We start from the raw sequence: 13876 nt of genomic DNA, 5'->3' as shown, positions 1-13876 counted from the left end.
AATATGGCCTGAAATTCCTTTCTCTTAAAATAGCTATCTATATCTGTATCTATAATACCATCAGAATATCTCTCAGAATGCACTGATATAATACTTCAAAAAGCCAATATTAATGTGTCCTAGTGAATGTGTAATTTGTTTTATTAAATCCTGGCATGTTTTCCAAGTGGGAGAGGTGTATGGGAAAACAGGAAGACTTCAAGCCCCTTAAAACATAAAAATAAAAATAAAAAGGAAGGAATATCCTCCTGAGGGGCAGGAAAATGGGAGAATAAAGCACTAGACTTAATCCCTGAGAACAATTATACTGCAAGAAAGCCTTATTGCTTTCAATCACACAGGTATAAATGATGAGGCTAAGCTATTCTTTCAGAGCTAACCACGTATGTTTCCTAGAAGAAAACAAATGGCTAGCACATATGACACAGAATAAATACATCTGTTTAGAGGAGTTGCCACTGGAATCCTTACACGCTAAAATTATAAGCCATGGTCCATTGAAACAGGTACCATAGATAAATGTTAACTGAGAACTAATCAACTGTATTATATAATAGGAAATTACAAATGGGAAATATTTATTCTATACTTGTGATGCACATAATTTAGCTTGAAAATTTACAAGTATAAAAGTATTTTGAAGGTGAAACAATATATCATCTTGGCACTGTTTTTCAAAAGTTCCTGTTCAGTAGTACTTTGATAAGGGTTTTCAGGGGGAATAAAATGGGAAACTCTTCAAACTTAAGTCATAGATGTTTCCATGATTATTCTAAGAGAAATCAAGACTTGAACTTAGGGTAAGCTATTAACTTCAGCAATATCTAAAAATCCCACTACATTTCTAAACATTTAAATTGCACTTTTGCCTTCCTCTTTGGTTATTTGATCCAAAGTACACATTATAAGGCCTCTTATAAAAATATCTCACGTTAAAAGGTACAGGAAGAATTTCCTCATTTCTCTCTGTCTATGCTCTTTCCTGAGAAAACCAAAGCACTTCTATTTTGCTTTGGTGATAGCTGAAAATAACATGAGTCTTGACTGTAACTGGTATTGTATTCTATGAATTTGGAAATATAAGGGACTGGTGCATAGATTTATTTGTGTTTTTATATTGTGTCAATATGAGGATAGTATGGTGTATTTTCATCATGCTTTACTGCCTTTCTAGAGCTTTGGAGAGTTGAACACACATAAGGAATTAGCACTGGAGTGATAAGATGATGAAGGGTGCCAAGAAATTCCAGTGGAAAACAGCATAGACTGCAACTGCCTAATAAGCAACACAGCTTCCACCCAGGTTCTAAAAGCAATGCCCTGTGACTCAGGATGACAGCAAAGGAGAAGGACAATAAGGTAAATGTAGTTATATACACGGAAATTTTTCTGTGACATAAAGAAAGAAATGCCTTAGGGAAGAGATTCCTTTTTCTCTATGGAATCAAAAATTTTATGATAACGTGGATACATTTCGTAAGACCATAAGATGGTCACAGCTGGGTAGTTTTAAATTGCTAGCACATGGCTGTTTTACTCAGCACTCCTTGACACACAGGAGACTCAATACATATTTGGGACTAGATTATATTATATGGTTTATGCTGCCATATTATGCATATTGCATAATCCTGACTAGTGATTCTGACTTGACAACATGTACAAGTTTGAAAATAGAATAGGGTGCAACTTCTACAAGTAGTTTGAAAATAGAAGAGGGTACAGCTTCTAAGAGTAGCACATAATGTGAATATGGTACCTGAATTATTGTCCTGTCCTTGATTTCTGTAGCAAAATCAAACAGGAATTACTATGGTTCATGAATAAACTGTCCTTCTCAATGGTTCTAGATGATTACATTGTTATCAACAGGAAAAAAAAAATGGAAAAGTGGCAAGATAAAAGTGTGAGCCAGACTTCCCTAGAAATCTGATGACCACTTAACCCCAAGGCAAAAAGACTTATCTTTCATCCTGATAACCATTTGGGTGAAGAATAAGAAATGGAAGAATTCTGTCTCTAGTGTGAGATTAATGAGTCACTCCTTCTACTATTCTCTACCCCCTCCATCCTTTTCCTCTGAGTAGAATTTCTAACTTTGATTATAAAGATTTTAGGTCAATTATTGGGAAAAAATCCCAAGGATGCTAGCTTACATGAGTATTTTTCCTAAATTCTAAATAAAGATCTTTGGTAAGTGGACTACACTGGTTCAAATTTAGAAACAGGAAACATTCCATTGCTTTTTCTTTCTTCTTTTTTTTCCCTGGTTCTGTGCTCTAAATTAACCTTTCCTGGAACTTGAGATAAAATATGATGTTTGGGTTATTTCTTTGTGGTGTAAAGAAGCTATATCGAGGCCTTTGTCCTAAGTGACCAAGGACTATCTAACCAGATAAGGGAATAGAATCATTCCTATGATACATATGTCATGATACATGTGTGTAGTAGTAAAAAATGCATGTAAACACAATGCTTGCCTGGCTTCGTTCTCTGTTCATGTAGCTGCTGAAGGAGTCCCCTTTTTAACACAAACTATATTTGAGAACTATAATTTTGGACAGTTTGCAAAATCTATAATTCACAGAAGTTTCAATATGATGAATGTGTTGAGAGTTCAGTAGTTGATTACTTAAATATTTGCAAACTTAATTAATTATTTCAAAAGTTCATGAATTCGGTATTTAATCATAATAATTTAATTGTTCCCTTACAGAGTAAATCAGATAGTATTATACATGCAATGACTCATACAAGGCATCCCAATGGAAAAGACATACATTTAATTTAAGCCATCTCTGATCTCACATGAAATGTATATAATCAAATATGAAATTATTATCTTCCTGTTTAGCATCTAATGTAAGTAAATGTATTTGAGAATATAGAGTAAAATGTTTTTACTTTATGGTTATTTCAACTTTAAAATATTTACTTTTTATAATATAGTATTTAGAAAATACATGGACTCATTATAAAAGGCAAGGCTTTGGTAATATGGTATATCGTTGAACTTTCATTTAAGAACTAATTAGAGAGCAATTTGTTATGTTACATATTAGTCTAAGTTATTTCTTTTTGACTGTTTGATTATTATACACACACTTTTAAACTTTTGAGTACACCATTTTCAATTTCCTATTTTGAAGAGAGCAGATGTATTTAAACACACATACATACATAAATGCTCACATGCAAACACAAAATAAAATGCAAATAAAGTCTCTACAATTAATCAGCTATATTGGCTATATTTTACAATTTTAAAAAATAAGTATAACATGATCTCCCAGACTTCAATTATTTAAAGTGTACATTTCATAGAGACATATATCTACTTGCTGCAACTTAAATATTCATATCACATATAGAAAACAATTGGCCATATTGATTTTCGTAGAAGAAAAAAAAAAGTTCTCAATATCATCAATTATATCACACAAATTATACTGAGAAATACATTCTTGGTTTTCTTTAAGAAAAGCAAGCATTTAAAATTAACATTGTATGTATTCCTTCTCTGTATTCATTTTCCATGATTAGAAGATTTGTTATTACATTTTTTTAAAGTTAATGTATTGTATCCTACAAGATAAATGAAACTATTTCATTGATAATGTAGTTAGAGGTGTATAAACTATTGTCTATGTATTTACTTGGCAGTATAGCATGTTAGGTGGTACTGAACAAGGATGGAAAACCTCTCTGTGAAACTGGGATATCCAACCCACTTTGATATCTTTTTATCTTTGAAGTTCTCAATTTCCTCTTTAAAATGCAAGGATTCAAATCATTTTTTCTATGGTTCTTTCTAGCTCTTACAGTCTACATGTATGTAAGGAATAACATACACTTATTTAAACTGTGCATATTTATCCAAATGTGATCTTGCAAAATAGCATATATAGAGATTTCAGAGTGGGAAAAAGGAAGACTAAAGACACTAAACATCCTCTTTTACTTATTTTCTTCTCATATCCTTCTGATATTGGGTAAAGTAAGTAATAAAATGCAAAAATAATTATCCATGTAATATGTTGTCAGTGGCAGCAGTATAGGGTCATTTAGAGAAACTTGAATCCACCTCCTTCCTTCCATAATCTCTATCCTGCTCCTTCAAAAACATTCCAAATAAACATTCAATCTCAATCTACATAACAAGAGTGTCCAGGCACTGCTGACCTGACTTCAGGACAATTTCCTTAGCCCCCTTTCAAACAAGATGGCTGCCCCTAACTCCTACAGGATTCTTAAACTGCCACAGTATAATCTGAGGATTTGCAAAATGCAACTTCAGTTATATTCAGTATATTAGTCACATAGCTTGAAAGACTTTCAAATTGCTAAGTCAATTCCTTTACCTGACACAGGTACAGAGAGTCCAGATTACCTCCTTAGGATCACACTTCGAATTGTAGTGATGAAAGAAAAACTCAAAACCTTTGTTACCACAATCACATAAGTGTTCTTCTAATGGGTAATGTTCATTTTTTTGATTCTTCATTAATTCTTCTACATTCAGTGAATTATAAGAGTTTTGAAAAGCTTGTTAAAAGTACAGTTAAGGTCTACATTGTTTGATTGTATCAGGGGAGATTTATTTACTCTTTACTGATGCCAAATGCTTTTGAAAATTCTAAAAAAATAAAACAGTGAACCGACAGTAGTGGTAAAGAAACTGCTCTTTAATATATAAGAAGATAAGTTCAAGTGGCATTGAACTGGGTACAAAATTCTACTCATTTAATTCTCATTATAACTTTTAAATTAGCATTCTTGAATATTTATCCTATTGTTTGCATTGCTAAGTTTATTAAATTCAGGATGGGTGTAAGCCCAAAAATATATTACTGAAATTAAAGTATTTCCTCCAAACAACAGAGAGGTCTTGAAATAATGTTATTTGCTGTGTTAAATGTGACACATAAATAGATAGTAGTTAGGTCAATACAGAAATATTGATAAATATATTTAACTATGTAATTTTAAAAATCAAATTTTTTTCAGAAATTTCTAAAAAGACATTAAGTAGGTAAGTTTCAAACATGTAACATGCATTTCAGGTCACCTATTCTCAAATTATCATATAAAACCTGTTCATTCGCCACCCTCTACCATAATCCAGTTTTAGAAATGTAAAGTTACATTAGTGATACTTCTCTAACTGCAGAACAGTTCACACCAGTGATAACCACAATAATTGCCATGTGCACTATTAGTCATTCCTAAAATTTTAACATAGTATTCTGCTAATTCTTGGATATAACTAGCAATATTTTAGCTTTTCACTTACTCTCAGCATTTTTAAAGAAAAATATGCATTTGCAGAACTCTGCATCTGCATACATTTGGATTCCTGCATCCTACTAGTAATACACAGGAAAGATACAATGGCATTCCATAAAGAATACAACAAAAAAGTTATGAATAGCTCAACCTTCCAATATCACATCTAATTAGCATTGTTTTCTTTCTAAATTAAGTGTATTTAGTAAATAGTAATCATGCATTGAGTTCCATAAAACATAAGACCATGTGGTCAAAAAAATCATCTTTATGTTGCTATAGTTACAAGAATAGACTTGTAAATTTTATGTTAATATTAAAAGAAAAGAAAAATATGTTTGCCTTCACCAACTGCAACTGTAAGCAAATGCAGGTATACAGCACTTTATTAGAAAGAACTCCTTTAGTAAGCACATGTTAAAGGAATTAATCATTCAGTCCCTGCAGACTGCTTATGTATTTCATCGGGCCATTATCTGATCTGAATAACAAGAACAATTGCATAATAAAACACTTCACTGCTGACACTAGCAACTTTCTTCTCAACTTTAAAGTTGCAACTACCTCTGTACAGGACAGAAAGCTGGTGGCCAAAAAGGTGACAATTTAATCACCCATCCTGCTTTGACATTTTTATCTATTATTATATAGAGACAGGGATCAAATGCATGTGCAAGCTTTACTAGAAACAGCTTTCATTCAGGCTATTTTCCTTAGCACTGTACATAATTACAACAGAGGCAGAATGTATGTCATGTTAGTTTTAATGTTACTTACAAATATTTGCTTTCAGAAATTCAAAAAGAATGAACAAATTTGTCATGTCTTCTCTACTGTGTAAAATATGTCCTATACTAATATATGTAATAACATGTTTAAACCACTGTTAAATTTGCCCTACTTAGGTACAATCTTCCCCTTCATTTTTTAATAATTAATATTTTTTTTCAAATATCAGATACCCTCTCAGTCACATGAGGTCAGAAATGAGTAGAGGTCATGTGCTATAATCCAAATCTGATCAGCCAAGGGCTTCATTTTAAATCATTTAAATTCATTTTTAAACCAATAATAGAAATGGCAGCGAAGAGCAGTAATATCTCTAAGAAAACTCATTTGGACGAGAAATTAAATAATAATCAAGAAACAATGACACACCTTTCTCAAATGATTCCATATATAACTTCATGTCAACCAATTCATTAACTGTCCTATTGTCCTGTCTCATTACCCTGAAAACTTATGGCCCAAGATATTTAGAGCTTTCAACATTGAGTAATCATAACAACTCTAAAAGATCTCTTTTTGTAATAATTGTACCTTAGTTTACTCTTATAATTTTTAAAACCAATCTCCCATGAATACAGATGCTTTTATATACTTAAGTACATAAGGAGGTAAAACTATATTCACTCTACCATTATCAGCAATTAAACACAAGAAAGCCCTTAGGTATCAATAATAAGCTGTTTTATTGAAAGAAATTCTCTGAGATAAGTACTTTTACTTTTCAACCTGGTTTTTAACTTATAAGGGGTTTTTATTAGAAAAGTACATCTTATACTGAGACAGAAATTGACAGTTAAAGATAAAAGGGATAAACTTTTTCTAATCACTACTAGATTCTAGTCAATATAAGTGCTACCATGTCAAAAAAAACTTAGGATTTGTTAAAAATCAGGTCTGTTTTGTCTAAGTTGCAACTCCTACTGTATCTACTGTATATGTAACAATGCAAGAAGAATTAGATTCAGAATCCATTTGGCAGTGATAAAGAAAAAAATGCTGAAATGTTATTGATTCTCTACCTCTTGTGCAAAACAAACTGAGTCAACTATATTTTTCCTGACATAACACAAAGGTTTTATTTAGATATTACAAAATATTGGCAAATGTTAGACTATATATCTTTATATATATATAATGAACTTATTAACCCTTTTGTAGAAAGAAGAGTGTCCTACTTGCTTTTACAGAAATGCTGCAGCTACTGACATGGTGGTGTTAGCCCCAAGAGGAATACTGCCTGCAAAAGTTTTTGAGGCAGAAATATTCAGCCTTAGGAGACACCTTAAACCTGTCACTGGCTGCTGAGTCCTGTCAGAGTTTATAACCTGCTGTGTCAAAGTCACAGTCTCAGCCCTGCCCTCTCCAAAGCATTTTTCACATTCTCTCTCCAAATTAAGTTCATTCAAATTCTCCAACTATTCTAGTTCCAGGATTTTCTTCCACGTATTATCTCCTTATAGGCATGAAGAAATCTCAACAGAATTTTCATCTGGTCTTTCAAACCATCCTTATTAACTTTCCCTTTACCGCTCCCCCCGCCCTTTTTTTTCCTAGCGCTTTTAAGAACTAAAGATAAAACAACCAACCAACTGAAGTCAGAGTAGGGTGGGAGTTAGCATGGATTAGGGTTGAGGTTGAAGGTGGCAGGAGAAGTGAGCCAGTAGGGTTAGATTTCTCAAGCTTTTTCTAGATAACCATCCTTAAATCTTAGAACCAACCAAGGTTTCACAAAGCAGGCTTCCAATAGCTCTTGAACAATAAACGTTTAAAAATCAGATTTCCAGTGAGGCTGCCCATACTGAACCCATACCGAAGTCTTCTAGGGGCTCTTCCAAAAAAAAAAAAAAAAAAAAAGAAAGAAAAAAAAATACTTAGCTAACCACTTCTCAAATAGGAGCTACTTAAGTTATATAAGTCAAGTTTTCCCCAGGTAAAATAAATAAACTGTCCACAGCATTGGATATTGGACATTGGACATTGAAAAGCATTCAGCATATGTCTCACTTTAGAGGCAAGAAAGACAGAAGCACAGTTTACTTACTAAAGCAGCCGCTCCAGTCCTCCTTGGAAACCCTGAGGAGTCTTCTCTTTTCTTTCCTACCAGTCAAATAAAGAATTGTCTTTCTATTCCACACAGGCCCAGAATAAACTGCAAAAAGGGACGGCACATGCACAGCAGCCCGTCAGGGTTAGGCTTCGGTGGGGTGCTTCGGTTCTGATTGTTTCAAAAGTGGGATCTTCTTTTCCGGAGGGAGGGGGCAAAGGAAGAAGAAAGGGCGCTTCGAAAGCCGGCTTGGGTCCTGCAAATTATTCTGAAGGCAAAGTACCTGCACTCTCCCCGCCGAGGCTGGCTGTCAGCGCCGCGCGCGAGGGGAGGAGGCTCGAGAGGAGGAGGAGGAGAAAGAGGGGCGGGAGGGCTCCGGCTGGGAGGGGAGCGCACGGTGGGGGAGGCCGGTGAGCGGTTCCCGGCTCCGGGGAGAAGCAGCCGAGACGGCGAGGAGGAGGCGAGGCTCTGTCAGGGCGAGGCGCTGCCCCACGCGCTCCGGCCGCCGGGTGCGGGCGCGACTGGGCGGGGAGCCGAGGCGGCCGCTCCCGCACTCGCTCGCTCGCTGGCGCTCCCTCCTTGTCTCGCTAGCACACACAGGCACACACCCCACGTCTCCAGCAGCTGCCGCTCGGCCGCACGCACTCACCTGCATTTCCTTAACGAGCCACTTGATGGCTGCCAGCGGCGTGGGCCTCGCTCCGGCGGGCGGGAGCCGGGGCGGGGAGGACGCGGCGCGGGATGCTCCGAGCGCCCGCCGGGGAGAGAAGCGGCGGCGGCGGCAGCGCTGCGGGCGCGCCAGCTGGGGCGGGAGGAAGGGAGACCCGGCACCCACCGGCCCGGAGCTGCCCGACGCGGTTTGGGCGGACCCTGCCGCCCGGGTGCCTTGGCACCATTCCATGGCTCCGGGGTAAAGCAGTTCGCGCGGGGACAGGAGGACATGTCAGGCACAGGTTATTCCCCATCACTAAAGCCACAGAGGACTGGTCCAGATGCGGATCCCGATCTGTGCTTCTTCAGGTGTTCGCGTGCTTTCGGTTATTGTTGTTGTTGTTGTTGTTGTTGTTGTTATTATTATTATTATTACTATTATTATTATTATTATTTTCCGAGGGAGTCTGTCGGAAACACCTAAGGGGTGGTGGGTGTTAATAGGTGGGGGACGTAGATTTGATTTGCAATGGAATCGATGCTTATGAAGAGCAGACTCCAGCGAGGTGAAGGGCAGGGGCACAGGGGTTGCTTGGCAGAGGGGGTGTACTTCAGCTGAGCTGGATGGAGTTTTCAGTCGGGGCGCTTGGCAGTCTGGCTGGGCTTGAGGGAGTGATAGAGCTCTGCCAAGGTGGTAGCTGAGAAGGGAAAACCTGTACAAGAGTTGCTGATAATCCGCCTCGCTGCAGAGGAGAGGACGTGGACATGGATGCAGAAAGCGGATTCTTCTCCACCTCCTCGCAACCCCAAGGTAGAGTGGGATATCAGAGTGCATCAGAGGTGGTGTACCACAGACTCGGGAGACAAGGGAAGAGGAACTTAGACCCCCATAGAAACTAGAAATAGGGTTTGGAGCTGGGGGAAGAAGGTGGGCAGGACGGGAGAAAAACAGCAGGAAGCTTTTTGTCACTTTACCATCTTTCATTTCTCATCAGAGCACACAGCTATAGGCAACAAATGCTGTCTCTTGCTAAACAGAGAGCAATGTCACCATGTCTGTGCGTTTTTTAAAAAGCCAAAATAATTATCCTGTTTGTAATTATGCAACACAGAGCATTCCAGGTACCATTTGGTCAAAGGTGCTGTAAGCACTGTAGAAAAAAACAAACAAAAAGAGAACAACAACAACAACAAAAAACAGTTATCCATCTACTTTCCTTATATGTCAATGATCTAATCGCCGAAATGTCACTTTCTCCCGAAGAGGAATAAAGCTTAGTCAATATAGGTGACATTTTCCCCAGGGTCCTTTCACCTTTTTATTTTCATGCCTTCTCCATTGCTTGCTATGTCCCTTTGCTCTTCAAAAGGGACTCTTCTCCTGAACCCATGCCTTGCCAGGTTCCCTGCTCAGCCTCCCTAAAGTCAAGGAGCTTACCCATCCAAGAAGGTTCCCATGCACAAACAGTCATCATCACTTAAAACGGTTCTTGGAAATAATATGAACGAAAAAAATTACACCGTATGTGCAAGTGTGTATGCATGTGTACGTCTTTTTGTAATTATACAAAGCACTTGCCCCTCTTATGGTGCTGTCTGCCCAAGATGATGATGACTGACTCATATTCTCTCTCTCTCCCTCCCTCCTTCTCCCTTTCTGCGCAAATACACACCACTCACTCCTGTCTCAGTTCCTTCCTGTGAGTGTTCAATAATGGTTTTACATGAACTTTCTGTTAGGCAGCCTCTGACTACCAAGGGCGAGTTGGAGCGGATTGGTAGGAGGGAGGCTGGTCTCAATGATGCCGCTCTGTTTCCTGCCATCCCTCAGTCATTACATACACTACTGTACTTAATGCCAAGTGGCAGCAGAAATGATTTCCTCTCTTGCTAGTCGTAATAATATATTTGTCCTCCCTCGGAAACACATGTAATTAATAATAAAAGAAATAATGCATCTTGAAACCATGGGAAGAGCAGATGGGGGCTGATGTGGTGGTGTTAGTCACCTTTTCTGTTGTTGTTGCAAAGACAACGTGACCACCTCTCCCTTTCTACTGCTTCTGGTGGGTTAAGCAAAGCATTTGGCCCTTTTACTGTATTCTCTTTTCCATCTTTCCCTTGACAATAGTTTGTGTGTTTTAAATAAAGATTTCATTCTGCCAACCCGCAGGAAGCTTTTAACAAGATGCAGCTGAGCGTGTCGATATCTTATATCTTTTTACTGCTGCATGAGGGTGTTCAGCAACTTGAAACTCATCCTCTCCTTCAGCTCAAGGCTGGCATCTCACAGAGACAGTGCTCCCTGGGGCTGATTTAGTGTTGCTCCTGTACAACTTTGGTGCCCTCTGGAAGAACACAGGGTATTTTAAACAATGGAAGAATCAGGGTTATACTCTATCCCCTTCCTCCTACCCCCTCCCCACATAATAATATCACATATGTTCAATGAATTAGCTTATTGTAGAGATTTTATTATTAATTACCATCTGAGAACTGGATTGAGATACCTTACTTGAAGGTGATTGCACCAAGCTTAAGGAGTTAAGAAAAGTTTATTATCTAACTACCTATCTACAATTCCTATAACATTATAATTTATTTCTCCTTCTTCAATAAAAAGGCAAACTCAAATGTCCGCTTTCAGTTATTGCCATATATTTACTCTTAGAAATCAGTAACCTATTGGAATTGGTTGTTGTCAGTGGACCACGTGTTTAAAACAACCATAACAAATGTAAGATAAAAATAAGCAAAAAGGGACAGTGAAATTGGGCCAATAAAGCATGGTCCTGAGTATCAGTTGTTTTTGAGGTTCCCTTTATCTTAACACGTTTCTTTATTTACCAAATCTACATATAGCTTTGTTATATTTAGGCTTATAATTAATTTTAACAGCCTGCTGTGAGTAGAAGAAATCTCTAAAATTTACATTGGTATTTTGGATTTTTGAGGGAAATAAGTAATTTCCTTCTTGACTCAGTTTTTAAATTAGAATTAACAATACATAAATAGCAACTACACAGCAACAATTTCCTCTTCTAGTATGTTATTTAAATATTTTGAGATCATCATGAGGAAATTTCCTAATTATACAGCACTCCATATTGTGGAATTGAAGAAAGAGATAATTCCATATTGTCGAATGAAATAATGAGATAACAGGGTAATAAGGAAGCCAGGAAGAGCAAGTAACCTATTGGAAAGGAGACAAGGATCTAGGAGGTGTTCCAAGCCCGCACTGTAGGTAGGTTGGATTTGTCGGTAGTAGACTCTCACACTTTGCCTATTGTTTGTTTGTTTGTTTGTTTGTTTGCTTGACCTCAGTCTGCAGTAATGGTGTACACTTAATTTATTCTCCCTTTTCTCCACTTTTCCATCTAAAGTTATGCCACTTGGCAGAAACTACAAGTAAAAACAATTTTATATTGATAACATAAAATCATGCAGAAAACCATGTACTTAATGAATCAAACTGCTCATACTTATTTCATGTGGGAAAAGATTTTATTTGGTCGGTGGAAGTACAATTCTAATTGACTAAATGGGTATAATTTACCCAATTCCTTATAGATGGTTGGCTACCAAGAAAGCTGCTCAGGAAACCTTACAACACAATGGAAAAATGACTTGACTATATAATTATTCAATTAGCTGTCTATATAATTATCAATTAAGGAGTCTTAATGAAGTCATATTTGTGATGATTGTAGGTACAAGGTATAGATGTTATTCCATTGAAATCATGATGTAGCTAAATTGCACAAAATCTAAATGCTTCAGGTTTTGACATAATGTATTCATTTATTTTTTCACTTATTGTGCTGGTTGTTTTCTATCCCTGCCCACCCCCCTATTTAATCACAACCTCAGACCCCTCATGGGCTCTTTTCTGTGCTCTATGGATTAATCTTTAGGTATTGTATCAACCTGGCTTCCCTTGTCCCTTGGTTTCTGTTTGGATTTTGTCAATGAGATGCACCAGAAAGGGGCAGGAGGAGAGAAAAAGCAGGGTCATGTTTCCCCAATTTGCAGTATAAGTTGGCACTGTGGTTCTTTCTGGTGGTGGCTACACAGTCTTTTCTTGTCACCACCTTTCCATAGCTCTACCTCATATATTCCCCAAATATCCCCATTGTATCTCTTGCTCCTTCAGCTTTCCACTATGGCTAGCAATTAAAATACTCAGTATCCCTCATGGGATCCCATAACCCAGCTACCCTTCCAGAAAGTATCCCTTATCGAAATTCTCTAAACTGATTCCTGATTGTGGCTTCCATTTCCTCCTGAGACTCTGAATCATCCATTTTTGTTTTTTAAATTCAAGGTATTCAAAGATATAATTTTTATTCAATTGTCCTAGGTTTAACAAAACCTATGTCTAATGTGTAGGGAAGTGCCAAAACATTATTATTACTCAAAATGAAAATAGCTGTAACATAACACTAGAAAATGTTTGATGGTACAGCTCTGATGGTAAAATTCATGTGTCAACTTCAGTGGACTAAGAGATGCCCAGATAAATAGTGAAGCATTATTTCTGGGTAAGTCTGCAAAGGTGTTTTTGGAAGAGAGTAGTATTTGAATCAGCAGACTGAGTTAAGAAAATCATACTCACCAGTGTGGACAGGCATCATCTAATCCAGTGGGGACCAGAATAGAACAAAAGGGCAGAAGAAAGGTGAATTCTCTCTCTTGCTCTCTCTCTCTATCTCCCTCTATCTATTTCTCTCTTTCTCTCTCCGTCGCTCTGTTACTCTCTACCTCTCCCTGCCTTTCCTTGATCTGGGAAACTGACACCCATTTTCTCTTGTGCTCAGACATTGGAGCTCCTGATTCTTAAGCCTTCAGACTCCAGGAGGTACACTATTGGGCTCCTCAAGTTCTCACCACTTTGGTCTCAGACTGAATTATACCACCAACTTCCCTGGTTCTCCACCTTGCAGATGGCAGATTGTGGAACTTCTTGTCCTCCATAGTTGCATGAACCAATTATCATATTAAATCGCCACTTATATATCTATACGTATTCTCTTGGTTCTGTTTCTCTGGAGAACCCTGACTTATACATGAGCCAACATATATAGCTAAATAACAATGTGTTAA

The 13876-nt window shown here is 37.5% G+C and overlaps 1 long non-coding RNA gene across 2 annotated transcripts in view; it reads right to left on the bottom strand.

Moving 5' to 3' along the window:
- The window catches only part of LOC144334859 (uncharacterized), a 1627235-nt gene extending 1618339 nt beyond the window's left edge, over nt 1-8896 (bottom strand). Inside the window, exon 1 of one of the 2 annotated variants that reach the window (XR_013405115.1) lies at nt 8769-8896. This is a non-coding gene — a long non-coding RNA (uncharacterized LOC144334859). Of the gene's footprint in view, nt 1-8116; nt 8438-8768 lie in introns of those variants that run through there. The other variant, XR_013405114.1, reaches the window with a different exon arrangement.
- Nucleotides 8897-13876: the final 4980 nt, after the last annotated feature.

Source organism: Macaca mulatta, chromosome 15, assembly GCF_049350105.2.
Source record: "Macaca mulatta isolate MMU2019108-1 chromosome 15, T2T-MMU8v2.0, whole genome shotgun sequence".
Classification (NCBI taxonomy): Eukaryota; Metazoa; Chordata; class Mammalia; order Primates; family Cercopithecidae; genus Macaca; species Macaca mulatta.
The sequence above is the reverse complement of the archived record's forward strand: the minus strand, read 5'-3'. Positions and strand labels throughout refer to the sequence as shown.